The sequence below is a fragment of the Apodemus sylvaticus genome, chromosome 6 (assembly GCF_947179515.1).
Source record: "Apodemus sylvaticus chromosome 6, mApoSyl1.1, whole genome shotgun sequence".
Classification (NCBI taxonomy): domain Eukaryota; kingdom Metazoa; phylum Chordata; class Mammalia; order Rodentia; family Muridae; genus Apodemus; species Apodemus sylvaticus.
Genome location: NC_067477.1, coordinates 135,560,533 through 135,587,066, shown reverse-complemented (window position 1 = coordinate 135,587,066; position 26,534 = coordinate 135,560,533). Strand labels below are relative to the sequence as shown.

Below are 26,534 nucleotides of genomic sequence, written 5' to 3'. Positions count from 1 at the left end.
CCTTTGTATGTGATCTGTACACCTGTGGTAAGATAAGCAGCCTGTGCAGGGGCCAGCTACAGACGAGACAGGGATGCTTGCTTAAAGACCCTTCAGTGGGCAGCCTAGAAAGGGCAAGAAGCTAAACTCAGACCTGCAGGACTTTAATTTTTTTCTGTCCTAGAGGTCAGCACCACTTTTTAAAAATTATTTATTTTTGTTTTATGTCCATTGGTATCTTGACTGTGTATGTTCCTGTGGGACTGTCTGTCTGATCACCTGGAACAGGAGTTACAGACAGGCGTGAGCTGCCATGTCGGTGCTGGGAATTGAACTCAGGTCCTCTGGGAGAGTAACCAGTTCTCTTAATCCCTGTGCCGTCTCTCCAGACCCTGTCAGCATTGTTTTTTACTGCATGACGATAAAAGCACAGGCTCTGTTGCCGTGATTCTAGCTTCCCTCTCTTGGTAAGAAGATGGAGTCTCAGCCAGGTGGTGGCTCATACCTTTAATCTTGACACTTTGGAGGCAGGGGCAGGCAGGTCTATGAGTTCTCGAATAGCCAGGGCTCACAGAGAAACCCTTCTTGAGGGAAATAAAAAATAAAAAAAAAACAAAAAAACAAAAAAACAAAAAAACAAAACAAAAAAACAACAACAACAAAAAAAAAAACAGACAGAAAATGGAGATTCAATTTCGAAATGCCCAAAGAGACTGTAATGAACACTTCCCTCTTCCCTGTGTGCAGTTTTGGTTTCTAAGGCAGGGTCATGTCCTCCTTGTTAGCACAGAGGATGCCCTGCCTTCATCATGCAGTAACTCTTCCTGGGGCCAACTTCCCCTTGTGCATGGAGTCCTGCTTTGGACAGTCTGCGTCCCCTCCAAGATTCACCGTGAAATTCAATCCTTCTTGGGATGGGAATAGGAGGTGAGTGGTTTGCAGGGTGAAGTTGCAGGCAGGCCGCTGCCTGTCAGAATGGATCTGTGCATTGTAAGGGGGCCGGGGTGTGTATGGGACTGGATTCGCCTCCTCTGTCTCTTGCCACATGAGGATTTGGGAACAGGGTGCTCTCTTGGAAGCAGAGATGTCAGACACTGAACCTGCCTTAGCTGTGGAGTTCCCAGCCCCCAGGACTGTGGGGAATGAATTTCTATTGCTTATGAATTACACCGTGACAAGAAGTTTTAAAGTAATAGCACAGATGGGCCAAGGCAAACAAGAGGTAGACAGCATCTCAGAAGGTGCACCACTTTCCATGTTGAAACTCAACAGAGAGGTCCTCCCTGCCCCGCCCCGCCCCAGCCCTTAGCTCTCTGCTTTGACTCCTCCTGCGGCCTCCCAGCATGTCTGACACCTCCTCTTAGCCATCAGGGCAGCTGTCACCTCAGCGTGTGCTCAGCCCACCGTGGGCTGTAGATCACTCCAGACTTGTCATCCTGAACGTCCCTCACCACTCTCTCAGGAATGCCAAATTCTTCCTTCCATCTCAAGTGAGGCCGGTCTGAAGCTGGCCTTGCTGCCAGTCACAGAGATTGTGCCTAGTGTGCATGAGACCCTGGTTCTGTCCCCAGCACGGGCAGGGGGATGGTGGGATGGCCTGTCAGCGTTAGCGAAGATGCCTAGTTTGGATTCCTCTGGATGGCATTCACTTTAAAACAACCAGGGTCCCCAAAGACCATCAGAAAACATAGATATTTACATTATGATTCATCAAAGTAGCAAAATTATAGTTATAAAGTAGCAAAAAAAAACACCCAGGTTTATATTTGGGGGTTATCACCAAACATGAGGAAATGCATTAAAGGGCCGCAGCATTAGGAAGGGTGAGACCCGCTGCCCCAGTGTGCTCCAACTCGGGATGAGTTATATGGCGCTGTGTGCACAGGAGCTGCTACGTCGCAGCATGGCGCTGGAGCAAGGGCAGGCACTGCAGGGTCAGATGGCACCCCCCACCCCCCACCCCCCACACCCCTATCCCCCCTACCCCCATCCCCCACCCCCACCCTCGCTCACAGGGTCAGTGGGTGTGTGATTATCCAAGGGTCTGTAACAGGCAAAGCAAGGTCATGCGCATTGCTCAATAAGTTCTTTTTGTACTGTTTTGTTTTTTTAAGTTAACATACAAATTATTTGGCATTTCCATCTGTGTGCCATTATGAGCTGCTTTTCTGTTAATTTATTCATTTGAGGCAAGAACTCACAATGTAGCTCTGGTGGTCCTAGAACTCCCTCTGCAGACCAGGCTGGCCTCAAACTCACAAAGATCCGCCTGCCTCTGGCTCCCGGGTGCTAGGATTATACCCATGAAGCTCAGCGTCCAGCGTTTACTGTGCAGTTGCCCATTCCCTTCCGACATCGATTTCTGTCTTCCCGCGCTCCCCAGCCCACTGCTCCCTTTCCCTTCCCCAGACAGTCGGAACTTCTATTATGTCACATACATTCCATTGTGCTTCCTCTTTGCCCTCTGTTCTTATGATTTATTTATGTCCTCTCAGTCTTCTTCCACCAACTGCACATGAACACACATATATATCCAAAAGCACGCGCTCTCTCTCATATGTATGTATGTATGTATGTATGTATGTATGTATCTATCTATCTATCTATGTATCTATATCTCACAATCATCTCCGGTTGCATCTATTTTTCCTGAAAACATTGTGATTTCATTTTTCTTTAAGGTTGAAAATTCCACTGTGTGGTTTCAAATCTTATCAATTATAAATAGTGCCACAATAATTCTGGGTGTGGCCGTCTCTCTGCAGAATATAGAAGTGGAATCCTTACACGTCGCAGCCAGGAGTGGTGCAGCTGGGTCACAGGGCAGTTCTGCTTTTAGTTTATAGGAACTCCCGCACTGACTCCAAAGTGCCTGGACCAGTTCTGTTCCCACAGCTGGGCGATCAAGCAGGGTGGTTCTTCCTCCTTCTCCACATCCTTACCAGCACCTGGTGTTGCTTTCTTGACGCCACGGGAATGGGATCGCAAGGCAGTGTTAACTTACATCTTTATTTAATTTGCTAAGATGTTAAAATTAACTAGCCACTATGTGGCTAGCTGAGAAGGGTCTGCTCCACTTGTTTGGAAGATGTTCTCTGGATATTTAGTTCTGTGGTTCTTTATATAGTCTAGATAGTGGTCCCTTGGCTGACCGAGCTGACTGAGATTTGCCTTCTCACTCTGTGGGCTGTTTCTTTAGTGGCTGTCTCTTCGGTGGCCGTTTCTTCTACTCCGCAGAAGCTTTCTAATTTCTCCGCATGTAGAATCAATGTCATGAAGCATCGTTTGCTAATCTTGGGATTATTCTGCTGTTATTATGCCCTTTTATGTGTAGTCCTTCCTTTATTCCCATATCTTGAGGCATTTTCCCTCTGATTCTTTAGCCATTTGAAGGTTTCAGATCTTGCACTGAGGTCTTTGATCCACTTGGAATAGATCGTTATGCAGTGTGATAGATAGTATCTTTCTTCCACAGGTGAATATTAGCTTCTCTGGACCCTTTGTTGAAAGTTTTCCAAAAACCAATGTTTTTGACATCTTTGTGGAAAATTACGGAATTATAGGGGTTAGAGAGATGGTTCAGTAGTTAAAAGCACTGGCTGCTCTCCCAGAGGGCCCAGGTTCAATTCCCAGCATCCACAAGGCAGCTCACAAAAATCTAAACTCCAGTTTTAAAGGATCTGATGGCCTCTTCTGGCCTCTAAGGGCACTGTGTGCACATGGTGCATATACATACACAAGGCCAAAATATCCATACACATAAAATAAAAATAAATATTAAAAAAAATTAGGCAGTTATAGCTAGGCAGGTACTGCATATTTCTGGGCCTTCTGCATATCGGTTTGTGTTCCAATCCTATGCTTCTTTTGTTATTTAACAAATTGTGTGTGTGTGTTGTTGTTGTTGTGCATGTGTAGAAATGTGTGCGTATGGAGGCCACAGGAGGCCGTCTGCTTTCCCTCTATCCCTCTACTTACTCTTTCAAAGGCAGACTCTCTCAGAGAGCTGGAAGTTCACCCTTTTGGCTATGCTGACTGGCCAAAGAGTTCTTGTGATCTGCCTGTCTCTGTCTCTCAGTGCTAGGTTGCAGGCATGTGCAGCCAGGCCTGAAGTTTTACATAGGTTCTGGGTATATGAACTCAAATGCTCCTAACCATTGGGCTTCTACCCAGCATTAAAACAAGGGAGCTCTCTTGTCTTCTATACAGGTTAAGGACTTTCAACAGTCATGGCTAGCTCTGCCATCTTGGCCTGAAGAGAAGCCATGTTACTGCCTATGTCTCTGTGGGTTGACTGCTTTGACCTGTGGGCCAGAGGCTCACGTAAACTTAGGGCCAGCACATTAGCTACCATGTCTATCTCTGGACTCAGCTGGAGTCTGAGAACTGATCCTGCTATGCAGCCTGGGAGACTCATGCCCTCCCAGAAGTAGGTGTTGAATTAACACCTCAGTCCCCCAAGGGAACTTCTGCTCTTTGAATTCGGGAGGAGCGGCTGGGTGTGTGGCTTGTGTAGCAATGTCAGTTTTGGTAATGACTGAATTTTTTATATATGACACTTGACCATCAGGAAACGAACTCACAGACATGCTAGTAGACCTGCATAGAACTAGCTGTTTCTGCTGTTTTGCTTTTGCGACAGGGCCTCATGATGTGGCCCAGCCAGATGTTGAGCATCTTTCCTCCAGCCTCCCAGTCCTGAGGGTTGCAGCTGTGTATCACCATACCCAGTGTTATCATCCTTTAAACCTATTTCACAGGTGATGAACTGAGGCACAGCTGGAGGCTCACCTGCCAACATTAGACTACAAATAAGTGTCAGAAGCAGAAGCTGGATTCAGGGCTCCATGCTGGCGTTCTGATGGGCAAGTTTTTCCTTCTCATACCTACTTACACAGCAGAAATAATTTAATCCCACAATACCGTTGAATGTCTTAGTGATTCTGCCTTGTCTGAGCCTGGAGCCTTCCCGGGAACACCTGTCTGATTTCCTCTCACCTCTTAACCCTCCTGGAGCCCGTGTTAGCAGTGTCTACCATAAGCCATTCAAGGAGTCCTTTCGAGTTCCAACCTACGGTCACTTAGAAGGCTTTTTGCCTCAACAACAGTGTTCGATGAGGACTCTGCGTCAGGCTGAGTGGCGTGCTCTGAGTCTATATGTTTGGTTTGGATTTACCTCTCTTGGCTGTGAGCACTTCCTTATTATGGGCAGACTGACCTTTGCTGGGACAGCTGATGTACTGGGCTGGCAGAATGCCTCTGTCCCCTGCCTTTGTCTGGCAGGAGGGACCTGCTTCTTCCCCATTGTCAGCCTGAGAGCACAGTGTTTACCTACAGTGGAGGAAGGGCTGAGGGGCGGTGCAGGGAGAGATTAGGAGGCCGAAAGAATCTCTGTGCCCTGCACTGGGACATCACCTGGGACCACAGGGCAGCTGGTAACTGTCTGAGTTACATCCAGAGTCTTGACCAAAAATGAGAAAGCAGAACTGGAGACTGACTTCGGGGCTGTGAAGGCCTGCTGCTGAGGCTCTGTCAGGCAGGCTCTGGGAAGCAATAGGATCCAACGCTCTCAAGATTAGAACGGGCAGGAAACTCCTACCTTCCTGTAGAGCAGGTCAAGGACATCCCAGACTTTGACCAGATAGGGGACTGAAAACCCACAGCACAGGCGTGGCTCTAATCTGCCAGAGAGATAGAGACGTTCTCGGGACCAGATTCCAAAGGGAAGAGGAAACAGAGAAGAAATGACCTCCAACCTCTGTGTTCTGCTCTTCCAAGCCTGCCAGCACTCCCAGGAACCCCACCCACAAGCTGTCCAGAAGGCTAGGGAGCCCCTCATAGTGCATTTATAGAGATCAATCCTCTGATGCAGAGCAAGGGGGATTGGGGCAGGGGCACTAAGTGTGTAACCCGCACACAGTAAGGCTACATTTAACACGGAGATCTGCTAGGAACACGTGTGCCTAGCTGAGCCGTTTTTTGTTGTTGTTGTTTTGTTTTTTTATGATTTTATTTATTAGGGGCTGGAGAGATGGTCCTGAGTTCAAATCCCAGCAACCACATGGTAGCTCACAACCATCTGTAATGGGATCGGATGCCCTCTTCTGGGATGTGTGAAGACAGCTACAGTGTACTACTTACCTATAATAAATAAATAAAATCTTTTTTAAAAAAAGATTTTATGTTATTTTTTTAAAAAATATTTTATTTATCTTATGTATGTGAGTATACTCTCACTGTCCTCAGACACACCAGAAGAAGGTCTCGGGCCAGGCAGGGGTGGCACACGCCTGTAATCCCAGCACTTGGGAGGCAGAGGCAGGTGGATTTCTGAGTTCGAGGCCAGCCTGGTCTACAGAGTGAGTTCCAGGACAGCCAGGGCTATACAGAGAAACCCTGTCTCGAAAAAACAAAACAAAACAAAAACAAAAACAAACAAACAAAAGAAAGTCTCAGATCCCATTACAACAGCATCACTTCACAACATCCACTAGTTTCTGCTGTCCTTACTGCTGTTCTGGGCCAGGGACTGAGGGACTTCTCTGGTGACCCAGTGTGAGCTAAGAAGGAGGGAAGTTAACTGGAAAACCATAGAATGTTGAAAAGCTGTCCCCCTGGTGGGCCAGAAAGACCCTCTGAGCAAGAGGCACAGTCATGGCTTACAACCTGGTCAACACAACTATAGGCTGTTGGTGAGACACCTGGGAAGGGCAGGAAGGATCCCCACACGGTACCCACCCACTTCCATCCGGGTCTGTCTACTTACCTGTCCCCCCAGCAGTATCTAAACCTGGGACCAGTCTCAATCTAGTCAGAACTTACCACTAAACATTATTCTTTGAGGTGGTGGAGCTTCTGAGTATTTTAGCTATACATAAATTAGTTTATTTTATTATTTTACTTTTACTTTTTGTTCAAGACAAGATCTCACTATGTAGCTCTGGCTGTCCTGGAACTATGTAGACCAGGTTGGCCTAGAATTCACAGAGATCCACCTTCCTCTGCCTACCAAAGTGCTGGGATTAAAGGCATTTATACGTGTGTGTGTGTGTGTGTGTGTGTGTGTACATACATACATATATTTATTTCTTTTTGAGTCAAGGTCTTACTGTGTAGTTCAAGTTGGACTTACATTCACGATCCTCCTACTTGAGCCTCTAGTGTGGCTGTGTGACAGCACACTAGGCCAGCCCCACCCTTCCCACTTCTCGCCTGCCTCTTTGTATCGGCATACCTTTGGTGCTGCCAGTTGGCAGCGTTGATGATGGTTCTGGCGTCGATGATAGTGGTTGTGATGGCCAACATGTACCAGTCTTTAGCTATTCTAAGTACCTTACAAATACTAGATATTTTGTCTTGACACTATTATTCTTTTCTAACAAATGCAAAAAGCAAGCCTCAGAGAGGCCATATGATTGAGGCAGGGCACACAGCCTATAAATAGGTTATGGAGACTGAATCCAAATCCAGTGAAGCCCCGAGGCCCACGTTCTAGCCATGATCTCTGCTCACTCATGGCAGAGTGTAGGGTGTCCTTCTTTTTTTGAAAAGCTTTATTGACTCACAACCAGCAGATAATGAGCTACACATATTTAAAGAACACGGTTTAATGGGGTCAGGGGTATAAATCACCTGAGAAACCATTTCTGCAATCAAGCTAACGGATGTGTCCATCACCTCAAGCTTCCTGTGTCCCTGCTAACCCACCTCCCCACTGCCTGCCTCATCCTGTCCCCAGACAAGCAACTGTCTGCTTTCTCACAGCGAAGATCAATCTGTGTCTTAGAGTTTTATATATGGAAGCAGACAGCATGCATTCTTTTTCTTTTTTCTTTAAGTCAGCACGATTATTTTGAGGTTTGCCCCTGTTGCAGCAATGTGTAACAATTGCTCATTCTAAATACTAACCGCAGGCCTCTCCACTAGCATTTGTATTGCTTGCGATATCTGACTGTTAGAAATAAGGTCACTTGGAGCTTCAGGTACAAGTCTTCCATACAGACGTGCTTCCCTTTTCCCCGGGAGAGAGGAACTCCGGGTCACACAGCGTGAGTGTGTTCCCCCTGTGAGAAAGGCTCAGACTGCTTAGCAAAGAGGCCGGGCCTTTCTACGCCCCAGCTATAGTATACAAGAGGCCCTCTCACTTCCCAAATCTTTGATATAGAATTTAATTTTAGCCATTATGGAAGGGTCACAGTAATTTCTCATTAGCTTTTTAAGTTTTTTTATGATTTGTTTATTTTATGTATAGGTGTACAGAGTACACCATAGCTGTCTTCAGACAGCTCAGAAGAGGGCATCTGATCCCATTGCAGACGGTTGTGAGCCACCAAGTGGTTGCTGGGATTTGAACTCAGGACCTATGGAAGAGCAGTCAGCACTCTTAACCGCTGAGCCATCTCTCCAGCCCCTCATTAGCTTTTAATGACCATTTTTTGAATCTAATGACTAGTTAGGCAAAGGCCTTTTTGTGTGTCTATTTGCCATCTTTGAACCTTTCAGGAGATGTTTGCTGAAACCTTTGGCTCAATTGTTAAAAACTGAGCTACTTTTCTTTTAAATTTTAGTTTATTTATCATAATCATTCTTGTCGGTGTGTGTATGCTCGGATGTGTGTGTACATGTGCATGAGTATGTATGTGTGCATGCAGGCATGTGTGTGTGTGTGTGTGTGATGTGTGTGCCACCCATGCCACAGCGTGTGGGTAAAGGTCAAAGGACAACTTCTAGAGTAGTTCACTCTTCCCAGGGGATTCACGCATCAAGCTCGGATTGTGAGGCTTACCTAGGAAATGCTTTACCCTCTGAGCCATCCCACTAGCTCAAAATTGGGTTATTTTTCTTATTGTTGAGTTGTAAGAACTCTTTATATATTCTAGAATAAGTTTTTTGTCAGATGTGCCCTTTGTCAGTTTTCTTGTCTCTTTCATTTTTGTGTTTTTTGGGTGAACAAAGGTTTCCCTCTGCACCTTTTTTTTAAATTTGAGACAGGGCCTCTACCCACCCATGACTGGCACAGAACTTTCTATACAGACCAAACTGGCTTCAGACTTGGGAAGAACATTCTGCCCTTTTCTCCTGATACTGAAATTACAAACATGAGCCACCACACCTGAAAGATTTATAGTTTTGATGAAGTCTAATCTACTGAGGGGGGTGGAGGGGGGTCCCATGATGATGAAGTCTAATCTACTGAGGGGGACTGGGGCCCATGTTCTTGTTTTTTTTCTTGGCAAATATCAGAACAAAAGCTATTCTGAGATAGGTGTGTGTGTGTGTGTGTCTGTGTGTAAAATATGGATATCATAAATTTCACTATTTTAATTTTTTGTTGGTTTTGTTGTTTTGTTTTTTGAGATAGAGCTTCTCTGTATAGACCTGGCTGTCCTGGAACTCATTCTGTAGATAAGTCTGGCCTCGAACTCAGAAATCTCTCCACCTCTGCCTCCTAGAGTGCTGCGGTTAAAGGCGTGTGCCACCGCCTCCCAGCCTATTTTTAAGCGTGTAGTTCAGTGGTATTAAGTATGGTCACATCATTACACTAAGAGTTTCCCCCCAAATTCAAGGAGGTTAATATTTTCTCTTATGCTCCCTTCATAGATTCAACATTTACGGATCAATTTCAAATGAATCCTTCAGTTTAGGATGAGCAGTGGCTGAGGTGCACGTTGCATATATTTAAACACTCCTCTGCCCATTGTCGACAGGACCCGCTCCTTCCCTACTGGCCTGTCTTGATACCTTGAGCAAATATCTATTGCCTGGGATTTTTTGCCTGCTTTCTGAGTTTACTTTCAGCTCCAGCCTTCTGATTGCCATATATCGTTTTCCTCGACAGACTCCCTTCCTCTCATTCGATAGACCTAGCTTCCCTTCCCTACTGCCTGACAAAGTCCCAGAGTTTGTTAGTTTGTTTTGGGCTTGAAATGGGATCTCCCTATGCAGTTCATACTGGCCTAGAAGTTCTATGGGGTCCAGGCTGGCCTTGAACTCTCCATCCTCCTACTCCTATGTCCCGAGTGGTGGGATAACAGATGTGCATTAGCACGCCTGTCTTGTATTCCAAATTCCACTGAAAGCCCTGTCTAACCCTCAGACTGCATTTAGCAGTGCCCCAGCATAGGCTCTGTGCCCAGCGCCTGAGGCCATCTGCAGCTGGTGGTCTGATGCCATCAGGGGCCTGGAGGGAGAGAGACACACGTGATCCTGCTTGACCCCAGCAGATCAGGCTTCCCCAGCTCTCCACCCGGGACACGCTGACACTGGAGACCACAGAGCCAGCCCTTAACTCACTGATAGCCCAGGTGTGAATTTCATTAGATCCAGAAGTGAGAGTTGGCAGAAGAATAATATTGGTGGATGAGGAAGCTGAAGAAGAAGACCACGCCCAGCCTTGTGGGCCAGTATTCTTCCAGAGGGAGAGAAAAGCTTTTGAAGCATGGCTATTCAGGGGTAGCGCGACAAAGCTCAGGTATCCTGTGTGGTTTAAGAACTGAACAGGGTCAGCTCTAAATCATCGTGGATAATGGCGACAGCCTAGAAGGAGCCTCAGAGTGACTTCCCATGCTATTTAGACTCCTTCCTGTCTGGAAGTGGGCAAGCGGCCCCTGAGGTGTCTGGGTGTGCTGCTGTCCTTTGTACCTGTCAGAGTAGGTACAGAGACTGTCACTCTTAGCTTAGGCCCAGGGATCTGGGCCATTTTTCCAGCCACCAGCCATAAATCAGCTTTTGTCTTTGCAGGCCAACAGATCCAATCAGGAGTTAGACAGTCCTGGGATTGCCTGGCTCATTCAAGGTGACCTCCTGGTTAGCACTAACTTCTAACCAAGTTTCCCACCTTTCTCGGAGGAAGCCAAACACCTTTTCCAGGAAATGCATGAAGGCTGCAGCGAATCACAGAGTGCCTGGCTGGATGGAAGAGGAGGGGTGGGCAGGGTGAGGCCGAGCATCACCGTAGCTCACCAGACGCTCCGCCCTGCCGTAGGTCATGCTCTAGAAGAAAATAGACGGAGTCTCATCTTTCCCAGCTCACTCTTGGGAACAGGAATAAATCAAAGAGGTTTATGCTAAGCTTGCCTCTGACATTCTCCGGCTCTGGGGACTTTCTTCTCTTCACAGGCTGTCACCTCCCTGACAATAAGATGCTGTAAGTAGCATCTGGGAGAAACAGCCTCCATTTCTCTGGGAGGTAATGAGGGAGAAATCTGATGGAAAGGCTGCTCTTGTTAAAGAATTGTTTTTCAAAATAAACATTTTTTTGTCTTGCTATGGAGCCCAGGATAGTCTTGGACAGGATATAACTTCAAGTGTTATGAATTGTAATGTAAATATCTGACATGCAAGATATCTGCTATGCAACTCCTAAAGGGATGGCAGCCCACAGTTGGAGAGCCAGTGGTTTAGACAGTAAAGTTCCTAGTACCCGTGTAAAACTCAGGCATGAGAGTGTGTGCCGGTAATTCCAGAGCTGGGGAGGTGGAGTAGAAGGTTCCAGGGCTTATTGGGCAACCAGTCTATAGTAGCGATTCCTGATTATCAACTTGACTATATCTGGAATGAACTACAATTCAGAATTGGAAGGCTCACCTGTGATCCTAATCTGGAGGCTCAGAGATACAAGTTTCTGACCTGGATCTTGGCCTGGAGATCTTGAAGCATAGAGGCTATGGGGAAATCTCGGAGTTTGGGAGTTCGAGGTCAGCTGGAATTAAAGGTGTGGTAGCACATGCCTTTAATCTGGGCCACATCCTCTGCTGGAGACCTACATAAGGACATTGGAAGAAGGAAGACTCACTCTTCTTTGCCTGCTTGCCTTGTGAGACTGAGCAACTGCTAGATTCTTGGACTTCCATCCACAGCTGCTGCTGACCATTGTTGGGGGGCTAAAGACTGTAAGTCATCAACAGACTCAGAAATTCGGTGACCCTAGAGAACCCTGACTAATACACAGTCTAATTAAATGGACAAGACTCTCTGCTTCCACACATATGTGCATCGGCATGTGTGTGTGTGTGTACATGTACACACACGTACATGCACACACAGGCACACACACTCTAAACAAATAATGATTTTGTTTGTTTGGTTTTGGTTTTTGAAGGGTTTCTCTATGTAGCGTGGTTGTCCTGGAACTCACTCTGTAGACCAGGCTAGTCTCAGACTCAGAGATCTGCCTGCCTCTGCCTCTGAGTGCTGGCATTAGAGACATGCACCACCAGTCACCAGCAGTTGTTGTTTTCTTTTTAAATTTTTTTTTTTATAAAATAATGTAATACCTGTCTCAACAGCATAAATATTTTTCTCTTTTTGAATTTCTTTTTATTTACTTTGTGCTATGAATGTCTTTTCAGATGAAGGTTTGTACGCTATGCATGCCTGTAGGATTCCCCGGAACTTGGATTATGATGGTTGTGAGCCATTATTTGGGTACTGGGGATCGAAGCCAGGTCCTCTGCAAGAGCAACAAGCTCTTGATTTGCTTGATTTGGGGTTTTCATTATGCAGTTCAGACTGGCTTGGGACTTGCTACTTTGCTCAGACTAGTGTCAAACTCTCAGTCTTCCTGCCTCGGATTTGGGTAATTACTCCCAGATTACACGGAGCATTACATGCCAGATATAGTGCTAAATTCTTCGCAGACATTGAGTCAGTTTAGTCTGAGCTCACTTTAATGGTGCAAAGAACCTGGCTCGGGATAAGGTACACAGTAGATGCTCAATAAATGGTAGTTGGGGTCAGAATGTCCTGCAGACATAAAGAAGGGTCCCTTGCTTCTCTTGATCTCTTCTGTCAAAAAGAAGCACCTCTAGAAGAGAGGGCACACAGGCTTTGGAATTAATTCCAAAATGTCAGTGAGTGATCACCCACCTGAGCCTGAGAGGGGCTGTTGATGTGGAAGGAAGGAAGGAAGGAAGGAAGGAAGGAAGGAAGGAAGGAAGGAAGGAAGGAAAAAAAAAGGAAGGAAGGAAGGAAGGAAAAAAGAAGGAAGGAAGGAAGAAAGGAAGGAAGGAAGAAAGGAAGGAAGGAAGGAAGGAAAAAAGAAGGAAGGAAGGCGGAAGGAAGGCAGAAGGGCAGGAAGTGCCTTGGAGAGTATGGTGCCCGTGGTTAGCCTTACCTCAGCCACACTGCATCTGCGGCAGGGAGGGACCCAGTGGGGCTCCAAGGGCCACCTGTGGGTTTTGTGTGTTTTTGCTCTTTTAGGTCTGGTAGAGTGGGGATGAAAGATAAGATCGTGAAAATCCTGTCTCTGTGTCAAGAAGTTCAAAGAGCATCTGAGGCCAGAGGAAGGAAGTCTCTGGGCCTGGGGCGTGGCGGGGGTGGGGGTGGGGTGGTGGGAAGATGTGCGTGGAGGTTGGGACAACTGTCTCTGAGCGTTCTCCAGCCTCTTGAGGTCCTATCCTTCCACCTTAGGGGATGCAGGATGGGGGACTCTGGTCTCACAGTAGCGCTGCACAGTCTAGAGATCTTGATAAGCTTGCAGCCGGCACACTCTGTCCTTCAGAGGCCTGCCTCCGCCCCAAACTAAACTGAGCTGCTTACAAAAATATCCTGGTTTTCTGTTTTTATAACTTACAGTGTGCTTCTTCCAGGAAGCAAACACCTTCAAGGGCAATTACTGCAAGACCCAGGGAGAGCTGTGAGCAAGGCAGGACTGAGCCAGGTGAGACATTTCCAAGAATCCGTCTGTATACCTACCTCATCAGAGCCCTTACTTCAGACCCAACTAACTAGTCAGAACAAAACCCTTCCCTGCCAAGCCTGCTTCCCTGGGAACCTGGAGCCTCACAAAAAAAAAAAAAAAAACCCGCTACCTTCAGTGTTGTACTGACTTCTTAAATGATAGCTTTTTGTGCATGATATGAGAGATGGCTCAGTGGTGAAGAGTACTTTCGTGTGCGTGGACGAGTGCGCGCGCGCGCGCGCGCACACACACACACACACACACATTTCCCCTGTACTGAGGATTGAACCCGAGGCCTCACACATGGTGGACAAGTTATTTTAACATTAAGTATCAAGCCCAGTTCATGTAAGATTGCAAAGGGGTGACTCTTCTGGAAGGATATACTGCACCTCACAGACATGAAGGAACAGCTTGTAGAAGCAGGTTCTAAAAGAATATATATGCCTGGGGCCTTCAGGTGAATCCCCATTCCTGAGACAAACAGCTGGAAAAGCTCACCTCTGGAATGAAATTTAATTGAGAAAGCATTGAGCTGACCTCTTGGAATCCCTCGGGATTGAGGCATACTTCACTTGGGTAAGTGGTGGGATTAGAGAGAGAGCAAATGAGTTTTAGACAAGAGTCCCAGACATGATTAATCTAACTCCAGCCCACAATGTAGAAGTAAAAGCAGGCCCAGGGTTTGGATTACCAGGAAGTAGGCCGGAAAGAAAAAACAAATCCCCAGACTTACATACATCCCAGTTTAGTTAACAATCGGGTTGACCTGCCCTGCTCCCCGCCCCTCCTGCACCATTAGCTAGAATTACCCTCTCTGATTTCAGGCTCCTATAGACCAAATCAAATGCTGCAGATTGTGCTTTGCACAAGGACCACCTGGATGATTTTTCTGTCTCCCTCAAAAGCCAGCGCCATGGCCATGACGGGTGAGAATACACAGTGTCTGGCTCTTTGAAAGGCGGAGACTAGCCGAAGGCGATGTGGGAAGAGCGTCAGGGGAGGGCTAGAGGAACCTCAGCGAGAGGCAGGAGGAAGGCCACGGAAGGCAAGGGCTACCCAGAGCGCCCGGTTGTACACAGGCAGAACCCCGGAATCCCGGTCTCTCCCACTCTTCAGTCTCCTCCTTCACTGACTCTCCAGAGGCCATGTCCTCTGCGAGGTATCATCTGCCCAGGGTCTCCTAGGCATCTAGACGTTGGCTGTCAGGTCATCACCGTGAATCCCTCACTGTCAGTCTGCCTAGCGCGGATTTGTTCTCGATCCGGGCTCAGCTCTCATTCCTAGCCTCCTCCCTAAGCCCACTTAGATTTCTAACCATCCTCGCTAGCACTTGATTACATATTGCCTGAATTGTTCCCCTGCCCACTGTGATCAGGGCCTCCTCCTCCCAGCCCGCCCACTCGCAACTCCCTTCTTGCTCAGCCTTCCACCTCCTCAAATCCCAGCCCAGCAACTGCCGAGCGAGCGCTGTCAACGCCCTCCCTCCCTCCTCCCCGCACACTTCATCTCCTTCTCTGTTAGCCTGGGCTTCTCCGGCCCCTCAACATCCCGCCCCAGTTCCCAAACCATCTCCACCCACTAGGGCCCTCTGCCTCAGCCCCGCCCCTGTGAAGAGGGACCCTAGCTCTCCCTCCACACCGCAGTCTCCACCCTGACATCTGGGCTCCCAGGTTCTCGAGCTCTGCTGGAGAAAATCACAGCCCACGCAGATTGGCGCTACTACAAAGTCATCTGCAGCCTCGGCGGGCTGCCGAGCAGCCTGGAAAGCCTTCTCGGACTCCCTGGCAGCAAGCTCACCCTCTCCCATATTGGCTTTTCAGAGTATTTCTCTCCCTTGAATCTCACTGAGAAAACTGAGGCGGAGGGGAAGCACTTGCTCCTCTGGCCCGCAGGGACCTTATCTTCCTCGCTTTTGTAAACCCCTGCACCCTATCTGGGAGAAGCTGGTGTCTCCTAGTGTTCCAGGTCACACTGAAGTCCCTACTGCCTCTCCCATCGCTTCCCTCGTCTCTGTTCCATCTCTCCATTTATCTCTGCTGTCTTTCTCCAGGGTGAGTGCTGTCTTTCCAGAGCTGTGGCTCCCTTCCCAGACAAATTTCACTCTCAAGGCCCACCATGAGCAAAAATGTGCAGCGCCTGAGAATGGACTTCACTGACCCGCCGTGGCCACTTCTGGCCTCTGCCTTACTTGATCTGGCTGAAGAAGGGACCCCAGTGAGCACTTTCCCTCCCTTGAATTTCCTTCTTCTCTTGACCCAGTGGAACGCTCTGTTCTCTGATGAAGATGTCTCACCTCCTCTGTGTCTGTACCTTTGTGCCTGGCTTTGTTCTGACTGGAGGGCTCTGTTCTTGCAGCCTCGTGGGGAAACTCCTACTCACCGCCTAGGAATGTGCTGGGTGTTCCTCGCCCTCCCAGAGTACTCCAGATCAGACGCCCTGACATGTCCTCGTCTTCTCCCTTAATGCCCAGGATGAAAATCCCCTATTATTCTGGGCTTGGTAGTATATGCCTGTAATCCCAGCCCTGCAGAGGCTGAGACAGGAAGATCATGAGTTCAAAGCCAGTCGGGGCTATATAGTAGAAAACAAAAAAATATATATTTTTGTGTCTGTTCATCCATTACAGGCTGGGACCTGGGCATTTATTCTCCATGTGTGTGGTGCCTGCACAGCTTGGCACACACTGAGTCCTCCGTGCATGCTGTCTGGATAAACGGCATCATATCATCCAAACCCCAACTCGGCATCTCTAGGGTAGTGATGTAATTAGTCTCTCAGAGGCCTTTTGTACTGTTTGTTTATTTATTTATTTATTTATTTATTTATTTATTTATTGTGTGTGTGAGAGAGACACGGACAGAGTCAGACAGAGACAGAGACATGTAGTACTCAGAGGACAACCTACAAGAGTCAGTTCTCTTTTTCCGCCTTGTGGACCCAGAGAAGGAACTCGGTCAGCTTTGGCAGTAAACGCCTCTGCTTAGGGAGTCATCTTGCCGCCCCCCCCCATTGTGATGAAACCCACATTTATCGGGTTCATCCATATTTTGGCCAGTTTAAAGCATGGAGCCCAGAGATACCTGCTGTTTCAGATGGCATATAACTATCACTGCTTTCCAGTTACAGACATAGGTTGGTTGCTTGGGTCTTCTGAGACAGGATCTTTCAATGTACTCCATGATGGCCTTGACCTTGAGACCTTGATTCAGGCTCCAAAGGGCTGAAACAGGCTTGCACCGCCTCGGGTGATCTCCAACTTATGTTTTAAGATTTAATTACTGTGCCTAAGAGATCCATGGAATAAAAATACCTCTAAGACACTTCCTGAAATGCCCGGGGGCTACTGTTCATGTTTCCACTCCTCTAAACAAATTTGTTTGACCCACCTGCACCAACCAGATGTGCTTGGTCACATGTAAACAGGCGGTCCCAAGGCAGGGAATGTGTTAGGATGCATGCATGCTTGTCTCCGATTGGACCTGTTGGTAGAGTATGGTGACCTTATGGATTGGCCTTTGCTGTGCTGCCTGTATTTTGATGTTAATTACGCGTTCCCAGGAGGGGCTGTCTGGAATGAGTCACACACTCAAGTGACTTATGAACCTCCATGAATAAAGGAACCAATCACTGGGCAAGTAGGCGGGACTTCCAGGTTGGACAGAGGAAGAGATGTAGCTAGAGAGAGTTAGGGACATTTTGGGTGGGGATAGCGAGAGGGCGAGATGTAACTGCTAGTGTCCCCGGGCTTATATTGCGAATCCTGATGGATTCACCACGGGAGGATTTAGATTTATTGTGGCTTACAAGATTAGGATTCTAGTTGTTGCACCCAGTGACTGAGTCACCACTGTTTCTGAACTAAGTCTGTGTAGCATTTTCCTTCACGCAGTGGTTTGACTAGGTTCAAGAGAGAAAGGTACTGCAGCAAAGTGTGGGCTTGCCTGATGTGCACCACAAAGGCCGTGGGGGGGTTTGAAGCTTGGGGCTGGCGTGGTAGTGACCCACCAGTGGGAACTTAGTGAGCAGGGTGGAGAGATTTCCAAGTCAGAGAGTCTCCACAAGATAAAAACTGGCCGGCGAGAGCTGAGAGCAGCTAGGTATAGCACGGGAACGAACCACTCTTTTTAATATTTTCTGTAACCCTTTTAAAGCTTCTGCAAAATGTGACTGATGGCTATATTTTCTGGGAACCCAGAAATGGACCTGGTCAGAGTCCATCATCCTGGCCAGTGTTTAATTAAAGCTTGGTTCAAAGATGGTGAAATTGGTCTTTTTCTTGTGATTCTTGGGCTTAATATATACCCAAGCTCAACATTTTAAATGTCCCATATGGAGGTCTTTTGTCCACTATGACTTATTTTATGTGGTATGAACTAGTATCTATCTGAGCATCATGTAGACACTGGTCCCTACAGAAGCCACAAGAGGATACTGAATCCCTGAGTGCTGGAGTTGTGATGACTGTGAGCCACCTGCTAAGGATGCTGAGGACTGAACCCAGGTCTTCTGAAAGACCCTACGAGCTTGAAGAAACAAAAGGTAGCTGGCACTCCCCTGGGTGTGAGCCCCGCATGGGGCTGAGCCTAACAGCTGCGCTCTCCTCTCCCCACCCCCAGTGCAGCCTGTACTCCCTCCGACATAGTTGTCTCCTGTCCTTGGAGAAAGCAGAAAATTAATGTCCTTGAAGTGATAAGACTCCCACACCCCCTTAAGCTATGGGACAGAGACAACCATGCATTCCCAGCAGTTGAAAACAGACGTGACAGCTGTGGCCAGCTTGCAGCAACAGGAAAGGACACACAGGTCAGTCACTGATAAAGGGACGAGTTATTCCTTTCCAGGTCAAGGAGGTCCTTTTCTAGATGCATGGTTTCTCTGTTGCCCGAATAAACGTTATCAGTTTGAAGGATTAGTCTTTTATCTCTTTATCCAATCATGCCCGGGCTTGCGCATCTCCCCTATATAAACCCTAAGCCCCAGACCTGAGCATTGCATTCCTAACCTGTCTCACAGGGAGGGTTGTTTCCCAAGTCTGAACTCAAATAGAAACACTCTCGCATGCTTGCATTGGTGCTGTGGTCCCTGGAGGTCTCCTGGGTTCTCATGAGCTGAGCATAACAAGCTCTCAACTGCTGCGCTGCTCCCGTGGCCTCCCTGAAGGTCACACTGTCATTCTCTACCCCTTGTTCCTCACAGTCTTTCTGTTTCTGAAGTTGCATAGGATGTGGGTGGAGATGGAGTGGGGCGGGGCTGGGTGGGGGTGGGGGTTGGGCCTCTAACCCTTTGATGACGTAGTGTTTTTATGACCCATTTACACTTTAACATCTACCAGTATTTGCTTCTGTATTTGGATCAACGTTCCACTGAATGACACCAATGTCAGTCATTGATTCATTGATGGACATTTAGGTTGTTCATTCTTTTCGGCTATTGTGAATGACATGGACATCAACATCTGTAAACAAGGTTGTTTAAGTAACTGCTTTCGGTTCTTGTAGGTTTATACCCATCAATGGAGTTGTCAGAACGTGGAGAGTCCACGTTTTATTTATAGAGGAACACAAACTGGCTTACACAGTGACTGTACTATGTTAACTCTATTCTACAGTTTCTATTACTCACGGGTTTTCACTTCTTCATTCCATTGAGAACATTTCTTATTTTCCATTTTCTTCTGAGTGTAGTCGTCCTAGCAAGCACGAGCAGTAGATGCGTCTTGAGGTCTGTACGCATCTCACTGCACCTCGGGGTGGTTCCCTGTAGCTCTTTATAGCAGTTTGCTCTGACCCAGATCATAGCTGACTGGACTAAGGCTGCGTTTTGGACTCTGTATTTGAGAAGGATGACAGGTAGACCCAGTTCATGTGGCTGAGGGGTGATGGGGAGGTGGGTGTAATTCATAGCTGAAACATGAATTGTATAGTTGCAAATGTCTGGTTTGAGTCTCTCTATACAGCCTTGGAACTCAGTATGTAGTCAGGCTGGACTGGAACTCTGCCTGCCTCTGCAGCCCGAGTGCTGGGATTGAGCCATCACCGCTGGGATTCTTTTTCTTTTTTTAAGATTAACTTTGGTTAGCATGCAGAGAAATAAGTTTTGCTCTAGCATTTCATACACACATATGGTTGCACTGTGCCGAGATCCTTCCAAGTTCCCCACAATGGCTACGTTGCTGGCTTCAATGTTTGCTGGCACTGAGCTGCACTCCTGCCTCGGGCCCTATACCTTTTCCTTTTAGCCTACCACGGTTGTGCCTTTTCGTGGAATTTTTCTTGCAAATATATAGAACCCAGGGCAAGAGCCAATCTCTGTCACTCTCACAACTGACTCAGGGGAGCTTCAGACTGTAAACCAAAGCATAAAACCTCAGAGTGACTCCCATTTCACCCCCCCCCCCAAAAATCCCTTTGTGTGATTTTAATGACCTTGTCTCTATCACCCCAGTGGAATTTGGAGGCAAATTTTGTGTCAAGGTCAGCCAATATTCATGGCCCTCAAGGGCAGACGGCAGCTCTAGCTCCCGCCTTGATGGGACTCTTGACATTTATTCTGGTCTTTCCCTCCTCAATAACACAATCTCCCTGCCTCTCTCTCTGTCTCTGTCTCTCTCTCTCTCTAACTGTGTCTCTCTCTGTCTCTGTCTCTTTCTCTCTCTGTCCCTCCCCCTTTCTCTCTCTTTCTCTCTCTCTCTGTCTCTCCCTCTCTCTTTGTCTCTCTGTCACTGTCTCTATCTCTCTATCTGTCTGTCTGTCTGTCTTTCCCTCTCTCTTTCTGTCTCTGTCTCTCTCTGTCTCTCTGTCTCTCTCTCTGTCTCTCTCTGTCTCTCTCTCTGTCTCTCTCTGTCTCTCTGTCTCTCTCTGTCTCTCTCTCTCTCTCTCTCTCTCTCTCTCTCTCTCTCACACACACACACACACACACAGAGCTCTGTGGGGCAGCTAAGCCACAGTATGGAGAGCGAACGGTCAACTGAGATTTCCAAGAACAGCACTTGCTTCCAATCTTGCCGATGCCTTCACTCTGCATTGCTGAGCAAGTCATGAGACTGTTTTCCCATCTGTGGAAGTAGACAAGAAAAATAATACTTTCTCTGCCTGCACAGAGATGCAAGTTAAAATTAGGTCATGGATGTGAACAGTCTATGAAGCAAAAGGTATATAAATTGCTGCATCCGCAAAGACAAAGCAGTGAGCCCCACTCCCAGGCCCCAGGTTGCTTAATAGTTACTGGATTAGTGCCTACCACTTTAAAGGATGACTCTGTCTCTTCATCCACTTGTCTTGAACACTGATAAACACTTTTAAAAAATTACAAATAAGTGAAACAAGAAACAAGGATAGCAAGAAAGCTCAGTGGTTAAGAGTGCTGGCTGCTGCTCTTCCAGAGAACCTGGGTTCAGTTCCCAGCACCCACATGGCAGATCACGCCTGTTTGTAACTCCAGTTCCAGGGCTTCTGACACCCTCAACCATGTATACAGGCAGGCAAAACACCAGTGCACTTAAGATAAAAATAAAGTAACTAAAAAGAAAAGACAAACAAGAGACATGTGGCCTGGCATGTTTGGGGCTGCATTTTTGCATGTTGGTGGTGTTTCTGTCGTTTTTTGGTGGGGTCTCACTCTGTACCCCTACTTGCAACTTGCTATGTGGATCAGAGTGGCCTCTAGCTCACTGTGTGGTCAGGGACCGGCTTGGACCTTGGATCCCCTGCCTTGTTTCCTCTGGCGCTATTATCTGGGACTGTAAACGTGCCTCACTCATGTTTCCAAACTTGTTACACATTGACAAGTGGAAGGCTCTGGACATGTCTCATGTCCATGAACCACTTCTGGAGAGTGGGACATATTTGGTCTGATCTGTAGCCTGAACTTTGAATGTTTTAAAAATACCCTCTTAATGATTCAAATATACAAATCTTATAATTCAAATATATAAATCTGAGAATTATTACCTTTTAGGCTCACTTTTAAACAAAATTTGGTTCTCTATATTTTTAGGTTGATTTTTACCTAGGCTTGCCCTCGCACCATTTCCCTTAGAAGCTGTGTCAGGAAACAACAGGAGGTAAACATGGAATCCTTTCTTCCTACTGTGATTGCCTTGACTCCCATTAGTGGAACTGAAATCTCTTCTATAAGTGCAGGGAAGCCATTAATGGAAGCTTCGTAGATTTACATCCATGTTTCCTGTTCTGCTGGGTGTTCCCTCCTGCCAGCCAGATCAGAGTTCTCCTCCCTCCCCTTCCCCCCCTTCCTTCTCTCCTTCCCCATCCCTATTCAAAAGCCCTCTGGCTGTACAGGCCACACAGGTCTGACTTCCTGCTGTTGTCACTTCTTCATGTGCGAACTCTCTCTGTGTCCTTCCAAGTCACATCTGAATCCAGGCAGCCAGGCAGGAGTTGCTCTGGCTGCATCGCAGTCTGAGACATCTCATTATTCTGACCCTGGCCAACCTGATAAAGCTGTTTCGGACTTCTATGCTCAGGCAGTCCTGCCTGAGTTGGGGCCAGATCGGATCTGCTGTTGATTGAGGAATATCAAGCAATCCCTGTCAGGAACCCTCCTCTGGCTCTGCCTGACAGCATGTTGGCTGTCGTCAGAAGCCTGGGTGATCTGAACATGAGAGTTCCTTCTCTTGGACCTCTAAGGCTGCCCGCTGTCCTAAGAGAACATATAGCTTCAAATCTGTAAGTGTGAATGCCAAAAGCAAAGGCAAGGGCTGCTGTTTCCCAGGACACTGTCCCCTTCAGGCACAGTCCATGTCTGTCATTGTCACCGGCTGCTGATTTCTGGAGGATGGGAGCAGGAGCAGAGACAACAGAAGAATAAAGAATACAACAAGCATTACAGGGGCCTAAGCTTCTTCAGGCCATGTGGTGCCTCTGACAATCTTCAGGCCTCTCTCCTACTTGTCAATCATTCCCCTCCTACTGGCTAGAACCACATCAGTCCCAACTGAGAGCCGGAGTCCAGGCTAGCCCATCAATAATGGGCCCAGATAATTCTCAGGCTTTAAGAACAACTTCCTTCCTTAAGTTGTTTTGAGCATCCTCCATGCACAGTACCGACCACGCGCTCTTTTCCTTTCCCTCCAGCCTGGGGCAGTGGTTGCCCTGTTGGGGTAGCAGGGTCACTTTTCTCATCAATTGTTAATGCCACATCACTATTAATAATAACTGAACCTACTGAGCATTTGCTATGTGGCAGACACTGGGCCAAGCACTTTTCATAATTCATTTCAGTTTCCCCTTGTCCCGTTCCTTGGGGGCGGGCCTTATTTATTCATTTCGCCTTGGAGACATCGAAGTCAGAGGCATTAAAAGCTTACACAGTCGGTGAACCGAGGACCCAGGGGCAAACCTCTTGTGATGACTGTGAAGTTTGTGATCTTTATTTTTACAGTTTTCTTTTCCTATGAAGCCATTGTTTTTAAATCCTAGTTAATAGCTAGGTGTTCTGATGCACACCTATAATCTCAGTACTTAGCAAATGCAAGAGCAGTCACTCACAGGTTAAATGCTAGCCTGGTCTGTAGAAAGAGTTCCAGGCCAGCTAGGGATACATAGACCCTATCTCAAAATATAATAATATAATATTACTATATTATATTATAATTGCTATAGTATTATTATAATAAAATACAATAATAACAATATAAACACTGAGGTTACTTAGGTTGTATGACCTGTGCTTTATCTCTAAATCTACAGTGACAGGAGAGAAATGACTTGTGAAAGTTATCCTCTGATCTCCACACATGCCTTATACACACACATACACACACACACACACACACACACACACACACACACGCCTCACATAGGCCTCACACACATGCCACACACACACACACACACCCCACACATACATACATGCACAGGCCTCACACACACAGACCCCCCTAAAACGCATAAACAGATAAATTCAGGTAGCATAGTTTTCTCATTCTGATTTTAAAAACTAAGATCTGTAACATTAGAATTATAAGTGTTGGGGGGCACTTTTACACTCTTAATTCTTACTTGAAAAATGTTGATTGATGGGTTGGTTGGCAAATAGCATTTTGTTTTCTCAGTTCCTAGGAAGAGTTTGGAAACAGAGCCATTGTGACATCCTGAGACGTGTGCACAGATGCCTATCGGCCACCATTGCTCCAGCCTGGCTCAGTCCCCGCCCTTCTAAAGTTGTCTTTTTTTTTTTCTTCCAATTATTTCACAGAAACCTGACAGCGTAATTGCGGGGGCTTTTGAAGAAAAAGACGGCAACTTCCAGAAATGAGTCCTGTGGTTTAGAAAAAAAAGCACCTGACCTTATGGTGTGAGCTCCTCTTGTTCTATTCTACTTAAAAAGAAATACAGAAGATGAAGAAAGAAAAAATAAATGTCTCTGGATGATGGTGGCCTAGGTCTTTAATCCTAGCATTCAGGAGGCAAAGGCAGGTGGATCCCTGAGTTTGAGTCCAGCCTGGTCTCCAGAGCAAGTTCCAGGATAGCCAGGGCTACACAGAGAAACTCTACCTTGAAAAAGCAAACAAAAACAGAAACAAAACAAATCAAAGGTACAAACCAGTTTCCTTAGACTTAGAGAATTCCGGTCTCTCTGTGGATCCTGAGCCTTCTGAGAGGCCTAAGAAGAACTTTGCAGATATTCTTTGCATGCTAAAGAAACTGAGGCTCCGAGAGACTTGGGGCTACATAGCTGGTTCCTTCACCACAGTTCCGAGGTTTTCTGCCATCTCCTCCCCACTCCTCCTTGTGGCTTTGCTTCGTGTCCATTAGAAGGGGAAAGAAAGAAATTTCTACTTCTTTGAAAAAGGCCAAGATGAAGCCAAACTTCTAAAAAGACGGGAATTCAGATGATTTAATATAATTTCAGGACTAGCCTTGGGTTTACCAGCGGAGGGGCCAGAGGAAAGGCTCTCACAAATAAGACTCATTTCTACCTTCCACTGAAGGAGATGGGAAACAAATATCGGCTCAGTGGGTTCCGGCTGCAGCTGAATTCTTCATCTGCTTAGACAAAGAACCCACAGGGAAAAGAGGAACTGAACTCTAGTCATCAGGCTTGTGGTAAACTCTTCTACCTCTGAGCCTTCTTGGTGCCCCAAATGTAGACGATGTTTAAAAGAGAAATCCAGAACCAAAGTATCCGGTTCTCTTTGTCAGGTATTATCAGTACAAACAGGCTGCAGGCTCTACCCAGGCAAGCTTAGAAACCCAGCTGGAAAAGTGACTTCATTCGAAAGCCTTCACACTGAGGACCAGGACTATTCACCCGTGTTAAAACAAAAACAAATAGCATTATCCATCATGGGATCTGGTCCAGGCCAGCGCCCATAGGATCAGTCAACCTCTCAAACATCCTTTTAGGATGACTGTTCAGCTACAGTCATGAATTAAAGATGTGAGGGAGAGAAGTGCCCCTCTCCGGGTGGTTAGCGCCATGTTTGCATCGAAAGTGTGAGGTCGCAGCCTCTCCTCCACAGGGGCTGATAGGATGGACTACAGTTGGTTTTAGCTGTTGCTGTTCTGACAAACAGTTTTTAAAATTTGATTTTTTAAAAAGGCAAATAAAAAGGAAAATGGCTCCAGTGGAAGAAGGGAGGCAAATTATAGCTAAATCACACTCTAAAAGAGCAACAACAATCCAGAACTTTCTATTTTCTGATGCCGAGTCTGATTACGTCCACTGGGTGCCTTCGTGGCTTGTTTTACCATTCTGCCTACGAGTATACTTCCATGTCTCTGATGAAGCGGTCTGTCTCCATCTTGGGCTTGGAAACCATCTCATAGTAAAGATAAACTCGATTCACTCCTGTTTATGATTAAACCTCTGTTTCTCAAGGATTGGGCTATGACCCACCAGTAACCTTAACTGCAAATGGTTCTGAATTGCCTGTTCTGGGAAATGTCAATCATGCCCTTGTTTCAAAATGTTATTATGAACAACTTCTTATGACTGCCTTGCAGCCATGTGTCTGTTTCAGGAGGCTGTTATGTTCTGTTGCTGTAACTCTCAGCTATTTGCCTACCACATTAGGAAACCCCCTACTCCCCAACTATAAAAACCCTTATCCTATCCATATCTAATTCTGATCTCTGGGACTCTGCCTTTAGGGAGAGACAGCCCATGAACAGGAATAAACAAAATCTTGCCTTAATTAATTTGGCCATGATGATTTGGGTCAGTGAGGGTTAACAGTGGAGGAGGTCTGTGTTCCTCTGACCCGGGATGGAGATGCCTCTGCTCATGTGGCTGGTGATGTGTGTATGCTCTACCGAAGCTCAGAGTCACCTGTGGGCTACGGGCTGAGGAAGAGGGGCTCTGGGGCAGAGATGACTGTGTGGTTTCTGGTTCTATGTGGGTTCCCCTTCACCATTTTACAACAACTCCTGGAACAGTGATGATCTTTAAAGACTGGGGATGTGGAGTGGTAGAAAGAAGATTTCCTGTGTAATCTAGTTTTTTAATATAGCTAGCTTGGCACAAACAATGATGTTTCCCCAGTGAAGTGGGACCAGAAAGGGGTATGAATGCAGACTGAGAGTGATCAAAGTCCTGAGAAATGCACTCCCAAATGCAAGGCTGGGTACGGAGCTCCTCCTTTGTCACCCAGCGAAGGAAAGGCCTTCAGCACAGCCTTCAGCACAGCCTGGCCTGAGGACCACAGAATAGTTTTGGCTCAAGGCGTTGGGAAGGCGAATTTGGCAAGAGAGGACGGTGTAGAAACACTCGTGGCTGACATAGTCCAGCATGCCCAACAGAAGAAATGGCGTGGGCTCAGTGTAGCATGAGCTCCCTGGAGAACTGCCTGAATCTTAGTGGGCAGAGAAGGGAAAGTGGGTTGAAAGCTCCGACCAGGTCCTCCACTGAG

General features: G+C 46.9%; 1 long non-coding RNA gene across 1 annotated transcript; it reads left to right on the top strand.

The window, feature by feature from the left end:
* Positions 1–772: 772 nt before the first annotated feature.
* LOC127687690 (uncharacterized) lies at positions 773–25,824 on the top strand. The gene is made up of 2 exons (XR_007978473.1): positions 773–906; positions 23,879–25,824. It is a non-coding gene; the product is annotated as an uncharacterized LOC127687690 (long non-coding RNA).
* Positions 25,825–26,534: the final 710 nt, after the last annotated feature.